The 20092-nt window shown below is 46.8% G+C and overlaps 55 non-coding genes and 5 pseudogenes across 55 annotated transcripts; all 60 read left to right on the forward strand.

The window, feature by feature from the left end:
- The first annotated feature begins 16 nt into the window (after nucleotides 1-16).
- On the forward strand, nucleotides 17-135 carry LOC138476727 (5S ribosomal RNA). Its single transcript, XR_011270752.1, has one exon. It is a non-coding gene; the product is annotated as a 5S ribosomal RNA (ribosomal RNA).
- A 106-nt stretch (nucleotides 136-241) lies between these two features.
- LOC138479001 (5S ribosomal RNA) lies at nucleotides 242-360 on the forward strand. Its single transcript, XR_011272816.1, has one exon. It is a non-coding gene; the product is annotated as a 5S ribosomal RNA (ribosomal RNA).
- Nucleotides 361-466: 106 nt separating this feature from the next.
- On the forward strand, nucleotides 467-585 carry LOC138478147 (5S ribosomal RNA). The gene has a single exon (XR_011272041.1). It is a non-coding gene; the product is annotated as a 5S ribosomal RNA (ribosomal RNA).
- A 106-nt stretch (nucleotides 586-691) lies between these two features.
- Nucleotides 692-810, forward strand: LOC138478763 (5S ribosomal RNA). The gene has a single exon (XR_011272600.1). It is a non-coding gene; the product is annotated as a 5S ribosomal RNA (ribosomal RNA).
- A 464-nt stretch (nucleotides 811-1274) lies between these two features.
- On the forward strand, nucleotides 1275-1393 carry LOC138479319 (5S ribosomal RNA). The gene has a single exon (XR_011273105.1). It is a non-coding gene; the product is annotated as a 5S ribosomal RNA (ribosomal RNA).
- A 106-nt stretch (nucleotides 1394-1499) lies between these two features.
- LOC138476728 (5S ribosomal RNA) lies at nucleotides 1500-1618 on the forward strand. Its single transcript, XR_011270753.1, has one exon. It is a non-coding gene; the product is annotated as a 5S ribosomal RNA (ribosomal RNA).
- Nucleotides 1619-1724: 106 nt separating this feature from the next.
- LOC138473916 (5S ribosomal RNA) lies at nucleotides 1725-1840 on the forward strand (annotated as a pseudogene).
- Nucleotides 1841-1946: 106 nt separating this feature from the next.
- Nucleotides 1947-2065, forward strand: LOC138476729 (5S ribosomal RNA). The gene has a single exon (XR_011270754.1). It is a non-coding gene; the product is annotated as a 5S ribosomal RNA (ribosomal RNA).
- Nucleotides 2066-2171: 106 nt separating this feature from the next.
- Nucleotides 2172-2290, forward strand: LOC138478924 (5S ribosomal RNA). The gene has a single exon (XR_011272746.1). It is a non-coding gene; the product is annotated as a 5S ribosomal RNA (ribosomal RNA).
- A 464-nt stretch (nucleotides 2291-2754) lies between these two features.
- LOC138474128 (5S ribosomal RNA) lies at nucleotides 2755-2870 on the forward strand (annotated as a pseudogene).
- A 106-nt stretch (nucleotides 2871-2976) lies between these two features.
- LOC138476730 (5S ribosomal RNA) lies at nucleotides 2977-3095 on the forward strand. Its single transcript, XR_011270755.1, has one exon. It is a non-coding gene; the product is annotated as a 5S ribosomal RNA (ribosomal RNA).
- A 106-nt stretch (nucleotides 3096-3201) lies between these two features.
- On the forward strand, nucleotides 3202-3320 carry LOC138476731 (5S ribosomal RNA). Its single transcript, XR_011270756.1, has one exon. It is a non-coding gene; the product is annotated as a 5S ribosomal RNA (ribosomal RNA).
- Nucleotides 3321-3783: 463 nt separating this feature from the next.
- LOC138474129 (5S ribosomal RNA) lies at nucleotides 3784-3899 on the forward strand (annotated as a pseudogene).
- A 106-nt stretch (nucleotides 3900-4005) lies between these two features.
- On the forward strand, nucleotides 4006-4124 carry LOC138476733 (5S ribosomal RNA). Its single transcript, XR_011270757.1, has one exon. It is a non-coding gene; the product is annotated as a 5S ribosomal RNA (ribosomal RNA).
- A 106-nt stretch (nucleotides 4125-4230) lies between these two features.
- Nucleotides 4231-4349, forward strand: LOC138476734 (5S ribosomal RNA). The gene has a single exon (XR_011270758.1). It is a non-coding gene; the product is annotated as a 5S ribosomal RNA (ribosomal RNA).
- Nucleotides 4350-5015: 666 nt separating this feature from the next.
- On the forward strand, nucleotides 5016-5134 carry LOC138478148 (5S ribosomal RNA). The gene has a single exon (XR_011272042.1). It is a non-coding gene; the product is annotated as a 5S ribosomal RNA (ribosomal RNA).
- A 106-nt stretch (nucleotides 5135-5240) lies between these two features.
- LOC138478764 (5S ribosomal RNA) lies at nucleotides 5241-5359 on the forward strand. Its single transcript, XR_011272601.1, has one exon. It is a non-coding gene; the product is annotated as a 5S ribosomal RNA (ribosomal RNA).
- A 463-nt stretch (nucleotides 5360-5822) lies between these two features.
- LOC138478504 (5S ribosomal RNA) lies at nucleotides 5823-5941 on the forward strand. The gene has a single exon (XR_011272366.1). It is a non-coding gene; the product is annotated as a 5S ribosomal RNA (ribosomal RNA).
- Nucleotides 5942-6047: 106 nt separating this feature from the next.
- On the forward strand, nucleotides 6048-6166 carry LOC138476736 (5S ribosomal RNA). Its single transcript, XR_011270760.1, has one exon. It is a non-coding gene; the product is annotated as a 5S ribosomal RNA (ribosomal RNA).
- A 463-nt stretch (nucleotides 6167-6629) lies between these two features.
- LOC138474130 (5S ribosomal RNA) lies at nucleotides 6630-6745 on the forward strand (annotated as a pseudogene).
- Nucleotides 6746-6851: 106 nt separating this feature from the next.
- Nucleotides 6852-6970, forward strand: LOC138476737 (5S ribosomal RNA). Its single transcript, XR_011270761.1, has one exon. It is a non-coding gene; the product is annotated as a 5S ribosomal RNA (ribosomal RNA).
- A 106-nt stretch (nucleotides 6971-7076) lies between these two features.
- LOC138476738 (5S ribosomal RNA) lies at nucleotides 7077-7195 on the forward strand. The gene has a single exon (XR_011270762.1). It is a non-coding gene; the product is annotated as a 5S ribosomal RNA (ribosomal RNA).
- A 666-nt stretch (nucleotides 7196-7861) lies between these two features.
- Nucleotides 7862-7980, forward strand: LOC138478149 (5S ribosomal RNA). Its single transcript, XR_011272043.1, has one exon. It is a non-coding gene; the product is annotated as a 5S ribosomal RNA (ribosomal RNA).
- A 106-nt stretch (nucleotides 7981-8086) lies between these two features.
- On the forward strand, nucleotides 8087-8205 carry LOC138478765 (5S ribosomal RNA). Its single transcript, XR_011272602.1, has one exon. It is a non-coding gene; the product is annotated as a 5S ribosomal RNA (ribosomal RNA).
- Nucleotides 8206-8668: 463 nt separating this feature from the next.
- Nucleotides 8669-8787, forward strand: LOC138478506 (5S ribosomal RNA). Its single transcript, XR_011272367.1, has one exon. It is a non-coding gene; the product is annotated as a 5S ribosomal RNA (ribosomal RNA).
- A 106-nt stretch (nucleotides 8788-8893) lies between these two features.
- On the forward strand, nucleotides 8894-9012 carry LOC138476739 (5S ribosomal RNA). Its single transcript, XR_011270763.1, has one exon. It is a non-coding gene; the product is annotated as a 5S ribosomal RNA (ribosomal RNA).
- A 464-nt stretch (nucleotides 9013-9476) lies between these two features.
- LOC138476740 (5S ribosomal RNA) lies at nucleotides 9477-9595 on the forward strand. The gene has a single exon (XR_011270764.1). It is a non-coding gene; the product is annotated as a 5S ribosomal RNA (ribosomal RNA).
- Nucleotides 9596-9701: 106 nt separating this feature from the next.
- Nucleotides 9702-9820, forward strand: LOC138476741 (5S ribosomal RNA). Its single transcript, XR_011270765.1, has one exon. It is a non-coding gene; the product is annotated as a 5S ribosomal RNA (ribosomal RNA).
- A 106-nt stretch (nucleotides 9821-9926) lies between these two features.
- LOC138476742 (5S ribosomal RNA) lies at nucleotides 9927-10045 on the forward strand. The gene has a single exon (XR_011270766.1). It is a non-coding gene; the product is annotated as a 5S ribosomal RNA (ribosomal RNA).
- Nucleotides 10046-10151: 106 nt separating this feature from the next.
- On the forward strand, nucleotides 10152-10270 carry LOC138480057 (5S ribosomal RNA). The gene has a single exon (XR_011273775.1). It is a non-coding gene; the product is annotated as a 5S ribosomal RNA (ribosomal RNA).
- A 106-nt stretch (nucleotides 10271-10376) lies between these two features.
- Nucleotides 10377-10495, forward strand: LOC138478846 (5S ribosomal RNA). The gene has a single exon (XR_011272675.1). It is a non-coding gene; the product is annotated as a 5S ribosomal RNA (ribosomal RNA).
- Nucleotides 10496-10959: 464 nt separating this feature from the next.
- Nucleotides 10960-11078, forward strand: LOC138476744 (5S ribosomal RNA). Its single transcript, XR_011270767.1, has one exon. It is a non-coding gene; the product is annotated as a 5S ribosomal RNA (ribosomal RNA).
- A 106-nt stretch (nucleotides 11079-11184) lies between these two features.
- On the forward strand, nucleotides 11185-11293 carry LOC138474578 (5S ribosomal RNA; annotated as a pseudogene).
- Nucleotides 11294-11399: 106 nt separating this feature from the next.
- On the forward strand, nucleotides 11400-11518 carry LOC138476745 (5S ribosomal RNA). Its single transcript, XR_011270768.1, has one exon. It is a non-coding gene; the product is annotated as a 5S ribosomal RNA (ribosomal RNA).
- A 106-nt stretch (nucleotides 11519-11624) lies between these two features.
- On the forward strand, nucleotides 11625-11743 carry LOC138476746 (5S ribosomal RNA). The gene has a single exon (XR_011270769.1). It is a non-coding gene; the product is annotated as a 5S ribosomal RNA (ribosomal RNA).
- Nucleotides 11744-12207: 464 nt separating this feature from the next.
- Nucleotides 12208-12326, forward strand: LOC138478507 (5S ribosomal RNA). Its single transcript, XR_011272368.1, has one exon. It is a non-coding gene; the product is annotated as a 5S ribosomal RNA (ribosomal RNA).
- Nucleotides 12327-12432: 106 nt separating this feature from the next.
- LOC138476748 (5S ribosomal RNA) lies at nucleotides 12433-12551 on the forward strand. The gene has a single exon (XR_011270771.1). It is a non-coding gene; the product is annotated as a 5S ribosomal RNA (ribosomal RNA).
- A 464-nt stretch (nucleotides 12552-13015) lies between these two features.
- LOC138476749 (5S ribosomal RNA) lies at nucleotides 13016-13134 on the forward strand. Its single transcript, XR_011270772.1, has one exon. It is a non-coding gene; the product is annotated as a 5S ribosomal RNA (ribosomal RNA).
- A 106-nt stretch (nucleotides 13135-13240) lies between these two features.
- On the forward strand, nucleotides 13241-13359 carry LOC138476750 (5S ribosomal RNA). Its single transcript, XR_011270773.1, has one exon. It is a non-coding gene; the product is annotated as a 5S ribosomal RNA (ribosomal RNA).
- A 106-nt stretch (nucleotides 13360-13465) lies between these two features.
- Nucleotides 13466-13584, forward strand: LOC138480058 (5S ribosomal RNA). Its single transcript, XR_011273776.1, has one exon. It is a non-coding gene; the product is annotated as a 5S ribosomal RNA (ribosomal RNA).
- Nucleotides 13585-13690: 106 nt separating this feature from the next.
- Nucleotides 13691-13809, forward strand: LOC138476751 (5S ribosomal RNA). Its single transcript, XR_011270774.1, has one exon. It is a non-coding gene; the product is annotated as a 5S ribosomal RNA (ribosomal RNA).
- Nucleotides 13810-14273: 464 nt separating this feature from the next.
- Nucleotides 14274-14392, forward strand: LOC138476752 (5S ribosomal RNA). The gene has a single exon (XR_011270775.1). It is a non-coding gene; the product is annotated as a 5S ribosomal RNA (ribosomal RNA).
- A 106-nt stretch (nucleotides 14393-14498) lies between these two features.
- Nucleotides 14499-14617, forward strand: LOC138476753 (5S ribosomal RNA). Its single transcript, XR_011270776.1, has one exon. It is a non-coding gene; the product is annotated as a 5S ribosomal RNA (ribosomal RNA).
- A 106-nt stretch (nucleotides 14618-14723) lies between these two features.
- Nucleotides 14724-14842, forward strand: LOC138476755 (5S ribosomal RNA). The gene has a single exon (XR_011270777.1). It is a non-coding gene; the product is annotated as a 5S ribosomal RNA (ribosomal RNA).
- A 106-nt stretch (nucleotides 14843-14948) lies between these two features.
- Nucleotides 14949-15067, forward strand: LOC138476756 (5S ribosomal RNA). Its single transcript, XR_011270778.1, has one exon. It is a non-coding gene; the product is annotated as a 5S ribosomal RNA (ribosomal RNA).
- Nucleotides 15068-15173: 106 nt separating this feature from the next.
- Nucleotides 15174-15292, forward strand: LOC138479539 (5S ribosomal RNA). The gene has a single exon (XR_011273305.1). It is a non-coding gene; the product is annotated as a 5S ribosomal RNA (ribosomal RNA).
- A 106-nt stretch (nucleotides 15293-15398) lies between these two features.
- On the forward strand, nucleotides 15399-15517 carry LOC138476757 (5S ribosomal RNA). Its single transcript, XR_011270779.1, has one exon. It is a non-coding gene; the product is annotated as a 5S ribosomal RNA (ribosomal RNA).
- A 464-nt stretch (nucleotides 15518-15981) lies between these two features.
- On the forward strand, nucleotides 15982-16100 carry LOC138479875 (5S ribosomal RNA). Its single transcript, XR_011273609.1, has one exon. It is a non-coding gene; the product is annotated as a 5S ribosomal RNA (ribosomal RNA).
- Nucleotides 16101-16206: 106 nt separating this feature from the next.
- LOC138477862 (5S ribosomal RNA) lies at nucleotides 16207-16325 on the forward strand. Its single transcript, XR_011271782.1, has one exon. It is a non-coding gene; the product is annotated as a 5S ribosomal RNA (ribosomal RNA).
- Nucleotides 16326-16431: 106 nt separating this feature from the next.
- Nucleotides 16432-16550, forward strand: LOC138476758 (5S ribosomal RNA). Its single transcript, XR_011270780.1, has one exon. It is a non-coding gene; the product is annotated as a 5S ribosomal RNA (ribosomal RNA).
- A 453-nt stretch (nucleotides 16551-17003) lies between these two features.
- Nucleotides 17004-17122, forward strand: LOC138478159 (5S ribosomal RNA). Its single transcript, XR_011272052.1, has one exon. It is a non-coding gene; the product is annotated as a 5S ribosomal RNA (ribosomal RNA).
- A 106-nt stretch (nucleotides 17123-17228) lies between these two features.
- LOC138476760 (5S ribosomal RNA) lies at nucleotides 17229-17347 on the forward strand. The gene has a single exon (XR_011270782.1). It is a non-coding gene; the product is annotated as a 5S ribosomal RNA (ribosomal RNA).
- Nucleotides 17348-17453: 106 nt separating this feature from the next.
- LOC138479003 (5S ribosomal RNA) lies at nucleotides 17454-17572 on the forward strand. Its single transcript, XR_011272817.1, has one exon. It is a non-coding gene; the product is annotated as a 5S ribosomal RNA (ribosomal RNA).
- Nucleotides 17573-17678: 106 nt separating this feature from the next.
- Nucleotides 17679-17797, forward strand: LOC138476761 (5S ribosomal RNA). The gene has a single exon (XR_011270783.1). It is a non-coding gene; the product is annotated as a 5S ribosomal RNA (ribosomal RNA).
- A 463-nt stretch (nucleotides 17798-18260) lies between these two features.
- Nucleotides 18261-18379, forward strand: LOC138476762 (5S ribosomal RNA). Its single transcript, XR_011270784.1, has one exon. It is a non-coding gene; the product is annotated as a 5S ribosomal RNA (ribosomal RNA).
- Nucleotides 18380-18485: 106 nt separating this feature from the next.
- LOC138478926 (5S ribosomal RNA) lies at nucleotides 18486-18604 on the forward strand. The gene has a single exon (XR_011272747.1). It is a non-coding gene; the product is annotated as a 5S ribosomal RNA (ribosomal RNA).
- A 106-nt stretch (nucleotides 18605-18710) lies between these two features.
- On the forward strand, nucleotides 18711-18829 carry LOC138478670 (5S ribosomal RNA). Its single transcript, XR_011272516.1, has one exon. It is a non-coding gene; the product is annotated as a 5S ribosomal RNA (ribosomal RNA).
- Nucleotides 18830-18935: 106 nt separating this feature from the next.
- Nucleotides 18936-19054, forward strand: LOC138479446 (5S ribosomal RNA). Its single transcript, XR_011273220.1, has one exon. It is a non-coding gene; the product is annotated as a 5S ribosomal RNA (ribosomal RNA).
- A 463-nt stretch (nucleotides 19055-19517) lies between these two features.
- Nucleotides 19518-19636, forward strand: LOC138480113 (5S ribosomal RNA). The gene has a single exon (XR_011273826.1). It is a non-coding gene; the product is annotated as a 5S ribosomal RNA (ribosomal RNA).
- Nucleotides 19637-19742: 106 nt separating this feature from the next.
- Nucleotides 19743-19861, forward strand: LOC138476763 (5S ribosomal RNA). The gene has a single exon (XR_011270785.1). It is a non-coding gene; the product is annotated as a 5S ribosomal RNA (ribosomal RNA).
- Nucleotides 19862-20092: the final 231 nt, after the last annotated feature.

The raw sequence follows: 20092 nt of genomic DNA on the forward strand, positions 1-20092 counted from the left end.
ACTCACTAGGCCCAGAGCCTACGGCCACACCACACTGAATGCGCCCGATCTCGTCTGATCTCGGAAGCTAAGCAGTGTCGGGCCTAGTTAGTACCTGGATGGGAGACCGCCTGGGAATACCAGGTGCTGTAGGCTTTTTTGTGCTCCAAGTTCAGGAAGTGAGCCATTTCTCAATTGCCTTTCAAAACTGCAAGGTCTAGCCGACTAGATGCTTAAAAGTACAAAACTCACTAGGACCAGAGCCTACGGCCACACCACACTGAATGCGCCCGATCTCGTCTGATCTCAGAAGCTAAGCAGTGTCGGGCCTAGTTAGTACCTGGATGGGAGACCGCCTGGGAATACCAGGTGCTGTAGGCTTTTTTGTGCTCCAAGTTCAGGAAGTGAGCCATTTCTCAATTACCTTTCAAAACTGCAAGGTCTAGCCGACTAGATGCTTAAAAGTACAAAACTCACTAGGACCAGAGCCTACGGCCACACCACACTGAATCCGCCCGATCTCGTCTGATCTCGGAAGCTAAGCAGTGTCGGGCCTAGTTAGTACCTGGATGGGAGACCGCCTGGGAATACCAGGTGCTGTAGGCTTTTTTGTGCTCCAAGTTCAGGAAGTGAGCCATTTCTCAATTGCCTTTCAAAACTGCAAGGTCTAGCCGACTAGATGCTTAAAAGTACAAAACTCACTAGGCCCAGAGCCTACGGCCACACCACACTGAATGCGCCCGATCTCGTCTGATCTCGGAAGCTAAGCACTGTCGGGCCTAGTTAGTACCTGGATGGGAGACCGCCTGGGAATACCAGGTGCTGTAGGCTATTTTGTGCTCCATGATTAGTAATTGCACAACTTCTCAATTACTTTTCAAATTTGGTATGTTTCCAAAATAATTTTATCCCGTTTTATAGCGGAAATGTTGGACAACATTATGAGGGCTGGAGCTACCTATTTACATATAATTAGCATACAGGTAGTGTGTTCATGGGTAATAAATCGACTTTCACATGTAATGCAGTACAGAGAATATTGAGTCCTTCAAGAGGCATGAAAGAAAGCCGTTATTGTGTTGATTGTTCTCTCCACCTCCCTGCAACAGAAACAGGATGGATGGATTAAAGTTATCCTACCAGACATAGGAGTCCTGAATGGGCCCACCAGTCTTATATATCTCGCCTGATCAAGCGCTGATCGAGCGATGAGCGTGGTATCATGTTGCAAGTGGCTGCATGGCTTAGCTTACTAAATGCAAATGCATAAGAGTAATATTCTTAGCATTACTCGAGCCTACGGCCACACCACACTGAATGCGCCCAATCTCGTCTGATCTCGGAAGCTAAGCAGTGTCGGGCCTAGTTAGTACCTGGATGGGAGACCGCCTGGGAATACCAGGTGCTGTAGGCTTTTTTGTGCTCCAAGTTCAGGAAGTGAGCCATTTCTCAATTGCCTTTCAAAACTGCAAGGTCTAGCCGACTAGATGCTTAAAAGTACAAAACTCACTAGGCCCAGAGCCTACGGCCACACCACACTGAATGCGCCCGATCTCGTCTGATCTCGGAAGCTAAGCAGTGTCGGGCCTAGTTAGTACCTGGATGGGAGACCGCCTGGGAATACCAGGTGCTGTAGGCTTTTTTGTGCTCCAAGTTCAGGAAGTGAGCCATTTCTCAATTGCCTTTCAAAACTGCAAGGTCTAGCCGACTAGATGCTTAAAAGTACAAAACTCACTAGGACCAGAGCCTATGGCCACACCACACTGAATGCGCCCGATCTCGTCTGATCTCGGAAGCTCAGTGTCGGGCCTAGTTAGTACCTGGATGGGAGACCGCCTGGGAATACCAGGTGCTGTAGGCTTTTTTGTGCTCCAAGTTCAGGAAGTGAGCCATTTCTCAATTGCCTTTCAAAACTGCAAGGTCTAGCCGACTAGATGCTTAAAAGTACAAAACTCACTAGGCCCAGAGCCTACGGCCACACCACACTGAATGCGCCCGATCTCGTCTGATCTCGGAAGCTAAGCAGTGTCGGGCCTAGTTAGTACCTGGATGGGAGACCGCCTGGGAATACCAGGTGCTGTAGGCTTTTTTGTGCTCCAAGTTCAGGAAGTGAGCCATTTCTCAATTGCCTTTCAAAACTGCAAGGTCTAGCCGACTAGATGCTTAAAAGTACAAAACTCACTAGGCCCTGAGCCTACGGCCACACCACACTGAATGCGCCCGATCTCGTCTGATCTCGGAAGCTAAGCAGTGTCAGGCCTAGTTAGTACCTGGATGGGAGACCGCCTGGGAATACCAGGTGCTGTAGGCTATTTTGTGCTCCATGATTAGTAATTGCACAACTTCTCAATTACTTTTCAAATTTGGTATGTTTCCAAAATAATTTTATCCCGTTTTATAGCGGAAATGTTGGACAACATTATGAGGGCTGGAGCTACCTATTTACATATAATTAGCATACAGGTAGTGTGTTCATGGGTAATAAATCGACTTTCACATGTAATGCAGTACAGAGAATATTGAGTCCTTCAAGAGGCATGAAAGAAAGCCGTTATTGTGTTGATTGTTCTCTCCACCTCCCTGCAACAGAAACAGGATGGATGGATTAAAGTTATCCTACCAGACATAGGAGTCCTGAATGGGCCCACCAGTCTTATATATCTCGCCTGATCGAGCGCTGATCGAGCGATGAGCGTGGTATCATGTTGCAAGTGGCTGCATGGCTTAGCTTACTAAATGCAAATGCATAAGAGTAATATTCTTAGCATTACTAGAGCCTACGGCCACACCAGACTGAATGCGCCCGATCTCGTCTGATCTCGGAAGCTCAGTGTCGGGCCTAGTTAGTACCTGGATGGGAGACCGCCTGGGAATACCAGGTGCTGTAGGCTTTTTTGTGCTCCAAGTTCAGGAAGTGAGCCATTTCTCAATTGCCTTTCAAAACTGCAAGGTCTAGCCGACTAGATGCTTAAAAGTACAAAACTCACTAGGCTCAGAGCCTACGGCCACACCACACTGAATGCGCCCGATCTCGTCTGATCTCGGAAGCTAAGCAGTGTCGGGCCTAGTTAGTACCTGGATGGGAGACCGCCTGGGAATACCAGGTGCTGTAGGCTTTTTTGTGCTCCAAGTTCAGGAAGTGAGCCATTTCTCAATTGCCTTTCAAAACTGCAAGGTCTAGCCGACTAGATGCTTAAAAGTACAAAACTCACTAGGACCAGAGCCTACGGCCACACCACACTGAATGCGCCCGATCTCGTCTGATCTCGGAAGCTAAGCAGTGTCGGGCCTAGTTAGTACCTGGATGGGAGACCGCCTGGGAATACCAGGTGCTGTAGGCTATTTTGTGCTCCATGATTAGTAATTGCACAACTTCTCAATTACTTTTCAAATTTGGTATGTTTCCAAAATAATTTTATCCCGTTTTATAGCGGAAATGTTGGACAACATTATGAGGGCTGGAGCTACCTATTTACATATAATTAGCATACAGGTAGTGTGTTCATGGGTAATAAATCGACTTTCACATGTAATGCAGTACAGAGAATATTGAGTCCTTCAAGAGGCATGAAAGAAAGCCGTTATTGTGTTGATTGTTCTCTCCATCTCCCTGCAACAGAAACAGGATGGATGGATTAAAGTTATCCTACCAGACATAGGAGTCCTGAATGGGCCCACCAGTCTTATATATCTCGCCTGATCGAGCCTGATCGAGCGATGAGCGTGGTATCATGTTGCAAGTGGCTGCATGGCTTAGCTTACTAAATGCAAATGCATAAGAGTAATATTCTTAGCATTACTAGAGCCTACGGCCACACCAGACTGAATGCGCCCGATCTCGTCTGATCTCGGAAGCTCAGTGTCGGGCCTAGTTAGTACCTGGATGGGAGACCGCCTGGGAATACCAGGTGCTGTAGGCTTTTTTGTGCTCCAAGTTCAGGAAGTGAGCCATTTCTCAATTGCCTTTCAAAACTGCAAGGTCTAGCCGACTAGATGCTTAAAAGTACAAAACTCACTAGGCTCAGAGCCTACGGCCACACCACACTGAATGCGCCCGATCTCGTCTGATCTCGGAAGCTAAGCAGTGTCGGGCCTAGTTAGTACCTGGATGGGAGACCGCCTGGGAATACCAGGTGCTGTAGGCTTTTTTGTGCTCCAAGTTCAGGAAGTGAGCCATTTCTCAATTGCCTTTCAAAACTGCAAGGTCTAGCCGACTAGATGCTTAAAAGTACAAAACTCACTAGGACCAGAGCCTACGGCCACACCACACTGAATGCGCCCGATCTCGTCTGATCTCGGAAGCTAAGCAGTGTCGGGCCTAGTTAGTACCTGGATGGGAGACCGCCTGGGAATACCAGGTGCTGTAGGCTATTTTGTGCTCCATGATTAGTAATTGCACAACTTCTCAATTACTTTTCAAATTTGGTATGTTTCCAAAATAATTTTATCCCGTTTTATAGCGGAAATGTTGGACAACATTATGAGGGCTGGAGCTACCTATTTACATATAATTAGCATACAGGTAGTGTGTTCATGGGTAATAAATCGACTTTCACATGTAATGCAGTACAGAGAATATTGAGTCCTTCAAGAGGCATGAAAGAAAGCCGTTATTGTGTTGATTGTTCTCTCCATCTCCCTGCAACAGAAACAGGATGGATGGATTAAAGTTATCCTACCAGACATAGGAGTCCTGAATGGGCCCACCAGTCTTATATATCTCGCCTGATCGAGCCTGATCGAGCGCTGATCGAGCGATGAGCGTGGTATCATGTTGCAAGTGGCTGCATGGCTTAGCTTACTAAATGCAAATGCATAAGAGTAATATTCTTAGCATTTCTAGAGCCTACGGCCACACCACACTAAGCAGTGTCGGGCCTAGTTAGTACCTGGATGGGAGACCGCCTGGGAATACCAGGTGCTGTAGGCTTTTTTGTGCTCCAAGTTCAGGAAGTGAGCCATTTCTCAATTGCCTTTCAAAACTGCAAGGTCTAGCCGACTAGATGCTTAAAAGTACAAAACTCACTAGGACCAGAGCCTACGGCCACACCACACTGAATCCGCCCGATCTCGTCTGATCTCGGAAGCTAAGCAGTGTCGGGCCTAGTTAGTACCTGGATGGGAGACCGCCTGGGAATACCAGGTGCTGTAGGCTTTTTTGTGCTCCAAGTTCAGGAAGTGAGCCATTTCTCAATTGCCTTTCAAAACTGCAAGGTCTAGCCGACTAGATGCTTAAAAGTACAAAACTCACTAGGCCCAGAGCCTACGGCCACACCACACTGAATGCGCCCGATCTCGTCTGATCTCGGAAGCTAAGCACTGTCGGGCCTAGTTAGTACCTGGATGGGAGACCGCCTGGGAATACCAGGTGCTGTAGGCTATTTTGTGCTCCATGATTAGTAATTGCACAACTTCTCAATTACTTTTCAAATTTGGTATGTTTCCAAAATAATTTTATCCCGTTTTATAGCGGAAATGTTGGACAACATTATGAGGGCTGGAGCTACCTATTTACATATAATTAGCATACAGGTAGTGTGTTCATGGGTAATAAATCGACTTTCACATGTAATGCAGTACAGAGAATATTGAGTCCTTCAAGAGGCATGAAAGAAAGCCGTTATTGTGTTGATTGTTCTCTCCACCTCCCTGCAACAGAAACAGGATGGATGGATTAAAGTTATCCTACCAGACATAGGAGTCCTGAATGGGCCCACCAGTCTTATATATCTCGCCTGATCGAGCCTGATCGAGCGATGAGCGTGGTATCATGTTGCAAGTGGCTGCATGGCTTAGCTTACTAAATGCAAATGCATAAGAGTAATATTCTTAGCATTTCTAGAGCCTACGGCCACACCACACTGAATGCGCCCGATCTCGTCTGATCTCGGAAGCTAAGCAGTGTCGGGCCTAGTTAGTACCTGGATGGGAGACTGCCTGGGAATACCAGGTGCTGTAGGCTTTTTTGTGCTCCAAGTTCAGGAAGTGAGCCATTTCTCAATTGCCTTTCAAAACTGCAAGGTCTAGCCGACTAGATGCTTAAAAGTACAAAACTCACTAGGCCCAGAGCCTACGGCCACACCACACTGAATGCGCCCGATCTCGTCTGATCTCGGAAGCTAAGCAGTGTCGGGCCTAGTTAGTACCTGGATGGGAGACCGCCTGGGAATACCAGGTGCTGTAGGCTATTTTGTGCTCCATGATTAGTAATTGCGCAACTTCTCAATTACTTTTCAAATTTGGTATGTTTCCAAAATAATTTTATCCCGTTTTATAGCGGAAATGTTGGACAACATTATGAGGGCTGGAGCTACCTATTTACATATAATTAGCATACAGGTAGTGTGTTCATGGGTAATAAATCGACTTTCACATGTAATGCAGTACAGAGAATATTGAGTCCTTCAAGAGGCATGAAAGAAAGCCGTTATTGTGTTGATTGTTCTCTCCATCTCCCTGCAACAGAAACAGGATGGATGGATTAAAGTTATCCTACCAGACATAGGAGTCCTGAATGGGCCCACCAGTCTTATATATCTCGCCTGATCGAGCCTGATCGAGCGATGAGCGTGGTATCATGTTGCAAGTGGCTGCATGGCTTAGCTTACTAAATGCAAATGCATAAGAGTAATATTCTTAGCATTACTAGAGCCTACGGCCACACCAGACTGAATGCGCCCGATCTCGTCTGATCTCGGAAGCTCAGTGTCGGGCCTAGTTAGTACCTGGATGGGAGACCGCCTGGGAATACCAGGTGCTGTAGGCTTTTTTGTGCTCCAAGTTCAGGAAGTGAGCCATTTCTCAATTGCCTTTCAAAACTGCAAGGTCTAGCCGACTAGATGCTTAAAAGTACAAAACTCACTAGGCTCAGAGCCTACGGCCACACCACACTGAATGCGCCCGATCTCGTCTGATCTCGGAAGCTAAGCAGTGTCGGGCCTAGTTAGTACCTGGATGGGAGACCGCCTGGGAATACCAGGTGCTGTAGGCTTTTTTGTGCTCCAAGTTCAGGAAGTGAGCCATTTCTCAATTGCCTTTCAAAACTGCAAGGTCTAGCCGACTAGATGCTTAAAAGTACAAAACTCACTAGGACCAGAGCCTACGGCCACACCACACTGAATGCGCCCGATCTCGTCTGATCTCGGAAGCTAAGCAGTGTCGGGCCTAGTTAGTACCTGGATGGGAGACCGCCTGGGAATACCAGGTGCTGTAGGCTATTTTGTGCTCCATGATTAGTAATTGCACAACTTCTCAATTACTTTTCAAATTTGGTATGTTTCCAAAATAATTTTATCCCGTTTTATAGCGGAAATGTTGGACAACATTATGAGGGCTGGAGCTACCTATTTACATATAATTAGCATACAGGTAGTGTGTTCATGGGTAATAAATCGACTTTCACATGTAATGCAGTACAGAGAATATTGAGTCCTTCAAGAGGCATGAAAGAAAGCCGTTATTGTGTTGATTGTTCTCTCCATCTCCCTGCAACAGAAACAGGATGGATGGATTAAAGTTATCCTACCAGACATAGGAGTCCTGAATGGGCCCACCAGTCTTATATATCTCGCCTGATCGAGCCTGATCGAGCGCTGATCGAGCGATGAGCGTGGTATCATGTTGCAAGTGGCTGCATGGCTTAGCTTACTAAATGCAAATGCATAAGAGTAATATTCTTAGCATTTCTAGAGCCTACGGCCACACCACACTAAGCAGTGTCGGGCCTAGTTAGTACCTGGATGGGAGACCGCCTGGGAATACCAGGTGCTGTAGGCTTTTTTGTGCTCCAAGTTCAGGAAGTGAGCCATTTCTCAATTGCCTTTCAAAACTGCAAGGTCTAGCCGACTAGATGCTTAAAAGTACAAAACTCACTAGGACCAGAGCCTACGGCCACACCACACTGAATCCGCCCGATCTCGTCTGATCTCGGAAGCTAAGCAGTGTCGGGCCTAGTTAGTACCTGGATGGGAGACCGCCTGGGAATACCAGGTGCTGTAGGCTTTTTTGTGCTCCAAGTTCAGGAAGTGAGCCATTTCTCAATTGCCTTTCAAAACTGCAAGGTCTAGCCGACTAGATGCTTAAAAGTACAAAACTCACTAGGCCCAGAGCCTACGGCCACACCACACTGAATGCGCCCGATCTCGTCTGATCTCGGAAGCTAAGCACTGTCGGGCCTAGTTAGTACCTGGATGGGAGACCGCCTGGGAATACCAGGTGCTGTAGGCTATTTTGTGCTCCATGATTAGTAATTGCACAACTTCTCAATTACTTTTCAAATTTGGTATGTTTCCAAAATAATTTTATCCCGTTTTATAGCGGAAATGTTGGACAACATTATGAGGGCTGGAGCTACCTATTTACATATAATTAGCATACAGGTAGTGTGTTCATGGGTAATAAATCGACTTTCACATGTAATGCAGTACAGAGAATATTGAGTCCTTCAAGAGGCATGAAAGAAAGCCGTTATTGTGTTGATTGTTCTCTCCACCTCCCTGCAACAGAAACAGGATGGATGGATTAAAGTTATCCTACCAGACATAGGAGTCCTGAATGGGCCCACCAGTCTTATATATCTCGCCTGATCGAGCCTGATCGAGCGATGAGCGTGGTATCATGTTGCAAGTGGCTGCATGGCTTAGCTTACTAAATGCAAATGCATAAGAGTAATATTCTTAGCATTTCTAGAGCCTACGGCCACACCACACTGAATGCGCCCGATCTCGTCTGATCTCGGAAGCTAAGCAGTGTCGGGCCTAGTTAGTACCTGGATGGGAGACTGCCTGGGAATACCAGGTGCTGTAGGCTTTTTTGTGCTCCAAGTTCAGGAAGTGAGCCATTTCTCAATTGCCTTTCAAAACTGCAAGGTCTAGCCGACTAGATGCTTAAAAGTACAAAACTCACTAGGCCCAGAGCCTACGGCCACACCACACTGAATGCGCCCGATCTCGTCTGATCTCGGAAGCTAAGCAGTGTCGGGCCTAGTTAGTACCTGGATGGGAGACCGCCTGGGAATACCAGGTGCTGTAGGCTATTTTGTGCTCCATGATTAGTAATTGCGCAACTTCTCAATTACTTTTCAAATTTGGTATGTTTCCAAAATAATTTTATCCCGTTTTATAGCGGAAATGTTGGACAACATTATGAGGGCTGGAGCTACCTATTTACATATAATTAGCATACAGGTAGTGTGTTCATGGGTAATAAATCGACTTTCACATGTAATGCAGTACAGAGAATATTGAGTCCTTCAAGAGGCATGAAAGAAAGCCGTTATTGTGTTGATTGTTCTCTCCACCTCCCTGCAACAGAAACAGGATGGATGGATTAAAGTTATCCTACCAGACATAGGAGTCCTGAATGGGCCCACCAGTCTTATATATCTCGCCTGATCAAGCGCTGATCGAGCGATGAGCGTGGTATCATGTTGCAAGTGGCTGCATGGCTTAGCTTACTAAATGCAAATGCATAAGAGTAATATTCTTAGCATTTCTAGAGCCTACGGCCACACCACACTGAATGCGCCCGATCTCGTCTGATCTCGGAAGCTAAGCAGTGTCGGGCCTAGTTAGTACCTGGATGGGAGACCGCCTGGGAATACCAGGTGCTGTAGGCTTTTTTGTGCTCCAAGTTCAGGAAGTGAGCCATTTCTCAATTGCCTTTCAAAACTGCAAGGTCTAGCCGACTAGATGCTTAAAAGTACAAAACTCACTAGGCCCAGAGCCTACGGCCACACCACACTGAATGCGCCCGATCTCGTCTGATCTCGGAAGCTAAGCAGTGTCGGGCCTAGTTAGTACCTGGATGGGAGACCGCCTGGGAATACCAGGTGCTGTAGGCTTTTTTGTGCTCCAAGTTCAGGAAGTGAGCCATTTCTCAATTGCCTTTCAAAACTGCAAGGTCTAGCCGACTAGATGCTTAAAAGTACAAAACTCACTAGGCCCAGAGCCTACGGCCACACCACACTGAATGCGCCCGATCTCGTCTGATCTCGGAAGCTAAGCAGTGTCGGGCCTAGTTAGTACCTGGATGGGAGACCGCCTGGGAATACCAGGTGCTGTAGGCTTTTTTGTGCTCCAAGTTCAGGAAGTGAGCCATTTCTCAATTGCCTTTCAAAACTGCAAGGTCTAGCCGACTAGATGCTTAAAAGTACAAAACTCACTAGGACCAGAGCCTACGGCCACACCACACTGAATGCGCCCGATCTCGTCTGATCTCAGAAGCTAAGCAGTGTCGGGCCTAGTTAGTACCTGGATGGGAGACTGCCTGGGAATACCAGGTGCTGTAGGCTTTTTTGTGCTCCAAGTTCAGGAAGTGAGCCATTTCTCAATTGCCTTTCAAAACTGCAAGGTCTAGCCGACTAGATGCTTAAAAGTACAAAACTCACTAGGCCCAGAGCCTACGGCCACACCACACTGAATGCGCCCGATCTTGTCTGATCTCGGAAGCTAAGCAGTGTCGGGCCTAGTTAGTACCTGGATGGGAGACCGCCTGGGAATACCAGGTGCTGTAGGCTATTTTGTGCTCCATGATTAGTAATTGCACAACTTCTCAATTACTTTTCAAATTTGGTATGTTTCCAAAATAATTTTATCCCGTTTTATAGCGGAAATGTTGGACAACATTATGAGGGCTGGAGCTACCTATTTACATATAATTAGCATACAGGTAGTGTGTTCATGGGTAATAAATCGACTTTCACATGTAATGCAGTACAGAGAATATTGAGTCCTTCAAGAGGCATGAAAGAAAGGCGTTATTGTGTTGATTGTTCTCTCCACCTCCCTGCAACAGAAACAGGATGGATGGATTAAAGTTATCCTACCAGACATAGGAGTCCTGAATGGGCCCACCAGTCTTATATATCTCGCCTGATCGAGCGCTGATCGACCGATGAGCGTGGTATCATGTTGCAAGTGGCTGCATGGCTTAGCTTACTAAATGCAAATGCATAAGAGTAATATTCTTAGCATTACTCGAGCCTACGGCCACACCACACTGAATGCGCCCGATCTCGTCTGATCTCGGAAGCTAAGCAGTGTCGGGCCTAGTTAGTACCTGGATGGGAGACCGCCTGGGAATACCAGGTGCTGTAGGCTTTTTTGTGCTCCAAGTTCAGGAAGTGAGCCATTTCTCAATTGCCTTTCAAAACTGAGAGGTCTAGCCGACTAGATGCTTAAAAGTACAAAACTCACTAGGCCCAGAGCCTACGGCCACACCACACTGAATGCGTCTGATCTCGGAAGCTAAGCAGTGTCGGGCCTAGTTAGTACCTGGATGGGAGACCGCCTGGGAATACCAGGTGCTGTAGGCTTTTTTGTGCTCCAAGTTCAGGAAGTGAGCCATTTCTCAATTGCCTTTCAAAACTGCAAGGTCTAGCCGACTAGATGCTTAAAAGTACAAACCTCACTAGGACCAGAGCCTACGGCCACACCACACTGAATGCGCCCGATCTCGTCTGATCTCGGAAGCTAAGCAGTGTCGGGCCTAGTTAGTACCTGGATGGGAGACCGCCTGGGAATACCAGGTGCTGTAGGCTTTTTTGTGCTCCAAGTTCAGGAAGTGAGCCATTTCTCAATTGCCTTTCAAAACTGCAAGGTCTAGCCGACTAGATGCTTAAAAGTACAAAACTCACTAGGACCAGAGCCTACGGCCACACCACACTGAATGCGCCCGATCTCGTCTGATCTCGGAAGCTAAGCAGTGTCGGGCCTAGTTAGTACCTGGATGGGAGACCGCCTGGGAATACCAGGTGCTGTAGGCTATTTTGTGCTCCATGATTAGTAATTGCACAACTTCTCAATTACTTTTCAAATTTGGTATGTTTCCAAAATAATTTTATCCCGTTTTATAGCGGAAATGTTGGACAACATTATGAGGGCTGGAGCTACCTATTTACATATAATTAGCATACAGGTAGTGTGTTCATGGGTAATAAATCGACTTTCACATGTAATGCAGTACAGAGAATATTGAGTCCTTCAAGAGGCATGAAAGAAAGCCGTTATTGTGTTGATTGTTCTCTCCACCTCCCTGCAACAGAAACAGGATGGATGGATTAAAGTTATCCTACCAGACATAGGAGTCCTGAATGGGCCCACCAGTCTTATATATCTCGCCTGATCGAGCGCTGATCGAGCGATGAGCGTGGTATCATGTTGCAAGTGGCTGCATGGCTTAGCTTACTAAATGCAAATGCATAAGAGTAATATTCTTAGCATTTCTAGAGCCTACGGCCACACCACACTGAATGCGCCCGATCTCGTCTGATCTCGGAAGCTAAGCAGTGTCGGGCCTAGTTAGTACCTGGATGGGAGACTGCCTGGGAATACCAGGTGCTGTAGGCTTTTTTGTGCTCCAAGTTCAGGAAGTGAGCCATTTCTCAATTGCCTTTCAAAACTGCAAGGTCTAGCCGACTAGATGCTTAAAAGTACAAAACTCACTAGGACCAGAGCCTACGGCCACACCACACTGAATGCGCCCGATCTCGTCTGATCTCGGAAGCTAAGCAGTGTCGGGCCTAGTTAGTACCTGGATGGGAGACCGCCTGGGAATACCAGGTGCTGTAGGCTATTTTGTGCTCCATGATTAGTAATTGCGCAACTTCTCAATTACTTTTCAAATTTGGTATGTTTCCAAAATAATTTTATCCCGTTTTATAGCGGAAATGTTGGACAACATTATGAGGGCTGGAGCTACCTATTTACATATAATTAGCATACAGGTAGTGTGTTCATGGGTAATAAATCGACTTTCACATGTAATGCAGTACAGAGAATATTGAGTCCTTCAAGAGGCATGAAAGAAAGCCGTTATTGTGTTGATTGTTCTCTCCACCTCCCTGCAACAGAAACAGGATGGATGGATTAAAGTTATCCTACCAGACATAGGAGTCCTGAATGGGCCCACCAGTCTTATATATCTCGCCTGATCAAGCGCTGATCGAGCGATGAGCGTGGTATCATGTTGCAAGTGGCTGCATGGCTTAGCTTACTAAATGCAAATGCATAAGAGTAATATTCTTAGCATTTCTAGAGCCTACGGCCACACCACACTGAATGCGCCCGATCTCGTCTGATCTCGGAAGCTAAGCAGTGTCGGGCCTAGTTAGTACCTGGATGGGAGACCGCCTGGGAATACCAGGTGCTGTAGGCTTTTTTGTGCTCCAAGTTCAGGAAGTGAGCCATTTCTCAATTGCCTTTCAAAACTGCAAGGTCTAGCCGACTAGATGCTTAAAAGTACAAAACTCACTAGGCCCAGAGCCTACGGCCACACCACACTGAATGCGCCCGATCTCGTCTGATCTCGGAAGCTAAGCAGTGTCGGGCCTAGTTAGTACCTGGATGGGAGACCGCCTGGGAATACCAGGTGCTGTAGGCTTTTTTGTGCTCCAAGTTCAGGAAGTGAGCCATTTCTCAATTGCCTTTCAAAACTGCAAGGTCTAGCCGACTAGATGCTTAAAAGTACAAAACTCACTAGGACCAGAGCCTACGGCCACACCACACTGAATGCGCCCGATCTCGTCTGATCTCAGAAGCTAAGCAGTGTCGGGCCTAGTTAGTACCTGGATGGGAGACTGCCTGGGAATACCAGGTGCTGTAGGCTTTTTTGTGCTCCAAGTTCAGGAAGTGAGCCATTTCTCAATTGCCTTTCAAAACTGCAAGGTCTAGCCGACTAGATGCTTAAAAGTACAAAACTCACTAGGCCCAGAGCCTACGGCCACACCACACTGAATGCGCCCGATCTCGTCTGATCTCGGAAGCTAAGCAGTGTCGGGCCTAGTTAGTACCTGGATGGGAGACCGCCTGGGAATACCAGGTGCTGTAGGCTATTTTGTGCTCCATGATTAGTAATTGCGCAACTTCTCAATTACTTTTCAAATTTGGTATGTTTCCAAAATAATTTTATCCCGTTTTATAGCGGAAATGTTGGACAACATTATGAGGGCTGGAGCTACCTATTTACATATAATTAGCATACAGGTAGTGTGTTCATGGGTAATAAATCGACTTTCACATGTAATGCAGTACAGAGAATATTGAGTCCTTCAAGAGGCATGAAAGAAAGCCGTTATTGTGTTGATTGTTCTCTCCACATCCCTGCAACAGAAACAGGATGGATGGATTAAAGTTATCCTACCAGACATAGGAGTCCTGAATGGGCCCACCAGTCTTATATATCTCGCCTGATCAAGCGCTGATCGAGCGATGAGCGTGGTATCATGTTGCAAGTGGCTGCATGGCTTAGCTTACTAAATGCAAATGCATTAGAGTAATATTCTTAGCATTACTCGAGCCTACGGCCACACCACACTGAATGCGCCCGATCTCGTCTGATCTCGGAAGCTAAGCAGTGTCGGGCCTAGTTAGTACCTGGATGGGAGACCGCCTGGGAATACCAGGTGCTGTAGGCTTTTTTGTGCTCCAAGTTCAGGAAGTGAGCCATTTCTCAATTGCCTTTCAAAACTGCAAGGTCTAGCCGACTAGATGCTTAAAAGTACAAAACTCACTAGGCCCAGAGCCTACGGCCACACCACACTGAATGCGCCCGATCTCGTCTGATCTCGGAAGCTAAGCAGTGTCGGGCCTAGTTAGTACCTGGATGGGAGACCGCCTGGGAATACCAGGTGCTGTAGGCTTTTTTGTGCTCCAAGTTCAGGAAGTGAGCCATTTCTCAATTGCCTTTCAAAACTGCAAGGTCTAGCCGACTAGATGCTTAAAAGTACAAAACTCACTAGGACCAGAGCCTACGGCCACACCACACTGAATGCGCCCGATCTCGTCTGATCTCGGAAGCTAAGCAGTGTCGGGCCTAGTTAGTACCTGGATGGGAGACCGCCTGGGAATACCAGGTGCTGTAGGCTTTTTTGTGCTCCAAGTTCAGGAAGTGAGCCATTTCTCAATCGCCTTTCAAAACTGCAAGGTCTAGCCGACTAGATGCTTAAAAGTACAAAACTCACTAGGACCAGAGCCTACGGCCACACCACACTGAATGCGCCCGATCTCGTCTGATCTCGGAAGCTAAGCAGTGTCGGGCCTAGTTAGTACCTGGATGGGAGACCGCCTGGGAATACCAGGTGCTGTAGGCTTTTTTGTGCTCCAAGTTCAGGAAGTGAGCCATTTCTCAATTGCCTTTCAAAACTGCAAGGTCTAGCCGACTAGATGCTTAAAAGTACAAAACTCACTAGGACCAGAGCCTACGGCCACACCACACTGAATGCGCCCGATCTCGTCTGATCTCGGAAGCTAAGCAGTGTCGGGCCTAGTTAGTACCTGGATGGGAGACCGCCTGGTAATACCAGGTGCTGTAGGCTTTTTTGTGCTCCAAGTTCAGGAAGTGAGCCATTTCTCAATTGCCTTTCAAAACTGCAAGGTCTAGCCGACTAGATGCTTAAAAGTACAAAACTCACTAGGCCCAGAGCCTACGGCCACACCACACTGAATGCGCCCGATCTCGTCTGATCTCGGAAGCTAAGCAGTGTCGGGCCTAGTTAGTACCTGGATGGGAGACCGCCTGGGAATACCAGGTGCTGTAGGCTATTTTGTGCTCCATGATTAGTAATTGCACAACTTCTCAATTACTTTTCAAATTTGGTATGTTTCCAAAATAATTTTATCCCGTTTTATAGCGGAAATGTTGGACAACATTATGAGGGCTGGAGCTACCTATTTACATATAATTAGCATACAGGTAGTGTGTTCATGGGTAATAAATCGACTTTCACATGTAATGCAGTACAGAGAATATTGAGTCCTTCAAGAGGCATGAAAGAAAGCCGTTATTGTGTTGATTGTTCTCTCCACCTCCCTGCAACAGAAACAGGATGGATGGATTAAAGTTATCCTACCAGACATAGGAGTCCTGAATGGGCCCACCAGTCTTATATATCTCGCCTGATCGAGCGCTGATCGAGCGATGAGCGTGGTATCATGTTGCAAGTGGCTGCATGGCTTAGCTTACTAAATGCAAATGCATAAGAGTAATATTCTTAGCATTACTAGAGCCTACGGCTACACCAGACTGAATGCGCCCGATCTCGTCTGATCTCGGAAGCTAAGCAGTGTCGGGCCTAGTTAGTACCTGGATGGGAGACCGCCTGGGAATACCAGGTGCTGTAGGCTTTTTTGTGCTCCAAGTTCAGGAAGTGAGCCATTTCTCAATTGCCTTTCAAAACTGCAAGGTCTAGCCGACTAGATGCTTAAAAGTACAAAACTCACTAGGCCCAGAGCCTATGGCCACACCACACTGAATGCGCCCGATCTCGTCTGATCTCGGAAGCTAAGCAGTGTCGGGCCTAGTTAGTACCTGGATGGGAGACCGCCTGGGAATACCAGGTGCTGTAGGCTTTTTTGTGCTCCAAGTTCAGGAAGTGAGCCATTTCTCAATTGCCTTTCAAAACTGCAAGGTCTAGCCGACTAGATGCTTAAAAGTACAAAACTCACTAGGACCAGAGCCTACGGCCACACCACACTGAATGCGCCCGATCTCGTCTGATCTCGGAAGCTAAGCAGTGTCGGGCCTAGTTAGTACCTGGATGGGAGACCGCCTGGGAATACCAGGTGCTGTAGGCTATTTTGTGCTCCATGATTAGTAATTGCACAACTTCTCAATTACTTTTCAAATTTGGTATGTTTCCAAAATAATTTTATCCCGTTTTATAGCGGAAATGTTGGACAACATTATGAGGGCTGGAGCTACCTATTTACATATAATTAGCATACAGGTAGTGTGTTCATGGGTAATAAATCGACTTTCACATGTAATGCAGTACAGAGAATATTGAGTCCTTCAAGAGGCATGAAAGAAAGCCGTTATTGTGTTGATTGTTCTCTCCACCTCCCTGCAACAGAAACAGGATGGATGGATTAAAGTTATCCTACCAGACATAGGAGTCCTGAATGGGCCCACCAGTCTTATATATCTCGCCTGATCGAGCGATGAGCGTGGTATCATGTTGCAAGTGGCTGCATGGCTTAGCTTACTAAATGCAAATGCATAAGAGTAATATTCTTAGCATTTCTAGAGCCTACAGCCACACCACACTGAATGCGCCCGATCTCGTCTGATCTTGGAAGCTAAGCAGTGTTGGGCCTAGTTAGTACCTGGATGGGAGACCGCCTGGGAATACCAGGTGCTGTAGGCTTTTTTGTGCTCCAAGTTCAGGAAGTGAGCCATTTCTCAATTGCCTTTCAAAACTGCAAGGTCTAGCCGACTAGATGCTTAAAAGTACAAAACTCACTAGGCCCAGAGCCTACGGCCACACCACACTGAATGCGCCCGATCTCGTCTGATCTCGGAAGCTAAGCAGTGTCGGGCCTAGTTAGTACCTGGATGGGAGACCGCCTGGGAATACCAGGTGCTGTAGGCTTTTTTGTGCTCCAAGTTCAGGAAGTGAGCCATTTCTCAATTGCCTTTCAAAACTGCAAGGTCTAGCCGACTAGATGCTTAAAAGTACAAAACTCACTAGGACCAGAGCCTACGGCCACACCACACTGAATGCGCCCGATCTCGTCTGATCTCAGAAGCTAAGCAGTGTCGGGCCTAGTTAGTACCTGGATGGGAGACCGCCTGGGAATACCAGGTGCTGTAGGCTTTTTTGTGCTCCAAGTTCAGGAAGTGAGCCATTTCTCAATTACCTTTCAAAACTGCAAGGTCTAGCCGACTAGATGCTTAAAAGTACAAAACTCACTAGGCCCAGAGCCTACGGCCACACCACACTGAATGCGCCCGATCTCGTCTGATCTCGGAAGCTAAGCAGTGTCGGGCCTAGTTAGTACCTGGATGGGAGACCGCCTGGGAATACCAGGTGCTGTAGGCTATTTTGTGCTCCATGATTAGTAATTGCACAACTTCTCAATTACTTTTCAAATTTGGTATGTTTCCAAAATAATTTTATCCCGTTTTATAGCGGAAATGTTGGACAACATTATGAGGGCTGGAGCTACCTATTTACATATAATTAGCATACAGGTAGTGTGTTCATGGGTAATAAATCGACTTTCACATGTAATGCAGTACAGAGAATATTGAGTCCTTCAAGAGGCATGAAAGAAAGCCGTTATTGTGTTGATTGTTCTCTCCACCTCCCTGCAACAGAAACAGGATGGATGGATTAAAGTTATCCTACCAGACATAGGAGTCCTGAATGGGCCCACCAGTCTTATATATCTCGCCTGATCGAGCCTGATCGAGCGATGAGCGTGGTATCATGTTGCAAGTGGCTGCATGGCTTAGCTTACTAAATGCAAATGCATAAGAGTAATATTCTTAGCATTACTCGAGCCTACGGCCACACCACACTGAATGCGCCCGATCTCGTCTGATCTCGGAAGCTAAGCAGTGTCGGGCCTAGTTAGTACCTGGATGGGAGACCGCCTGGGAATACCAGGTGCTGTAGGCTTTTTTGTGCTCCAAGTTCAGGAAGTGAGCCATTTCTCAATTGCCTTTCAAAACTGCAAGGTCTAGCCGACTAGATGCTTAAAAGTACAAAACTCACTAGGCCCAGAGCCTACGGCCACACCACACTGAATGCGCCCGATCTCGTCTGATCTCGGAAGCTAAGCAGTGTCAGGCCTAGTTAGTACCTGGATGGGAGACCGCCTGGGAATACCAGGTGCTGTAGGCTTTTTTGTGCTCCAAGTTCAGGAAGTGAGCCATTTCTCAATTGCCTTTCAAAACTGCAAGGTCTAGCCGACTAGATGCTTAAAAGTACAAAACTCACTGGGACCAGAGCCTACGGCCACACCACACTGAATGCGCCCGATCTCGTCTGATCTTGGAAGCTAAGCAGTGTCGGGCCTAGTTAGTACCTGGATGGGAGACCGCCTGGGAATACCAGGTGCTGTAGGCTTTTTTGTGCTCCAAGTTCAGGAAGTGAGCCATTTCTCAATTGCCTTTCAAAACTGCAAGGTCTAGCCGACTAGATGCTTAAAAGTACAAAACTCACTAGGCCCTGAGCCTACGGCCACACCACACTGAATGCGCCCGATCTCGTCTGATGTCGGAAGCTAAGCAGTGTCGGGCCTAGTTAGTACCTGGATGGGAGACCGCCTGGGAATACCAGGTGCTGTAGGCTATTTTGTGCTCCATGATTAGTAATTGCACAACTTCTCAATTACTTTTCAAATTTGGTATGTTTCCAAAATAATTTTATCCCGTTTTATAGCGGAAATGTTGGACAACATTATGAGGGCTGGAGCTACCTATTTACATATAATTAGCATACAGGTAGTGTGTTCATGGGTAATAAATCGACTTTCACATGTAATGCAGTACAGAGAATATTGAGTCCTTCAAGAGGCATGAAAGAAAGCCGTTATTGTGTTGATTGTTCTCTCCACCTCCCTGCAACAGAAACAGGATGGATGGATTAAAGTTATCCTACCAGACATAGGAGTCCTGAATGGGCCCACCAGTCTTATATATCTCGCCTGATCGAGCCTGATCGAGCGATGAGCGTGGTATCATGTTGCAAGTGGCTGCATGGCTTAGCTTACTAAATGCAAATGCATAAGAGTAATATTCTTAGCATTTCTAGAGCCTACGGCCACACCACACTGAATGCGCCTGATCTCGTCTGATCTCGGAAGCTAAGCAGTGTCGGGCCTAGTTGGTACCTGGATGGGAGACTGCCTGGGAATACCAGGTGCTGTAGGCTTTTTTGTGCTCCAAGTTCAGGAAGTGAGCCATTTCTCAATTGCCTTTCAAAACTGCAAGGTCTAGCCGACTAGATGCTTAAAAGTACAAAACTCACTAGGCCCAGAGCCTACGGCCACACCACACTGAATGCGCCCGATCTCGTCTGATCTCGGAAGCTAAGCAGTGTCGGGCCTAGTTAGTACCTGGATGGGAGACCGCCTGGGAATACCAGGTGCTGTAGGCTATTTTGTGCTCCATGATTAGTAATTGCGCAACTTCTCAATTACTTTTCAAATTTGGTATGTTTCCAAAATAATTTTATCCCGTTTTATAGCGGAAATGTTGGACAACATTATGAGGGCTGGAGCTACCTATTTACATATAATTAGCATACAGGTAGTGTGTTCATGGGTAATAAATCGACTTTCACATGTAATGCAGTACAGAGAATATTGAGTCCTTCAAGAGGCATGAA

This window comes from Ambystoma mexicanum, chromosome 8 (assembly GCF_040938575.1).
Source record: "Ambystoma mexicanum isolate Mex_15411 chromosome 8, UKY_AmexF1_1, whole genome shotgun sequence".
NCBI lineage: Eukaryota > Metazoa > Chordata > Amphibia > Caudata > Ambystomatidae > Ambystoma > Ambystoma mexicanum.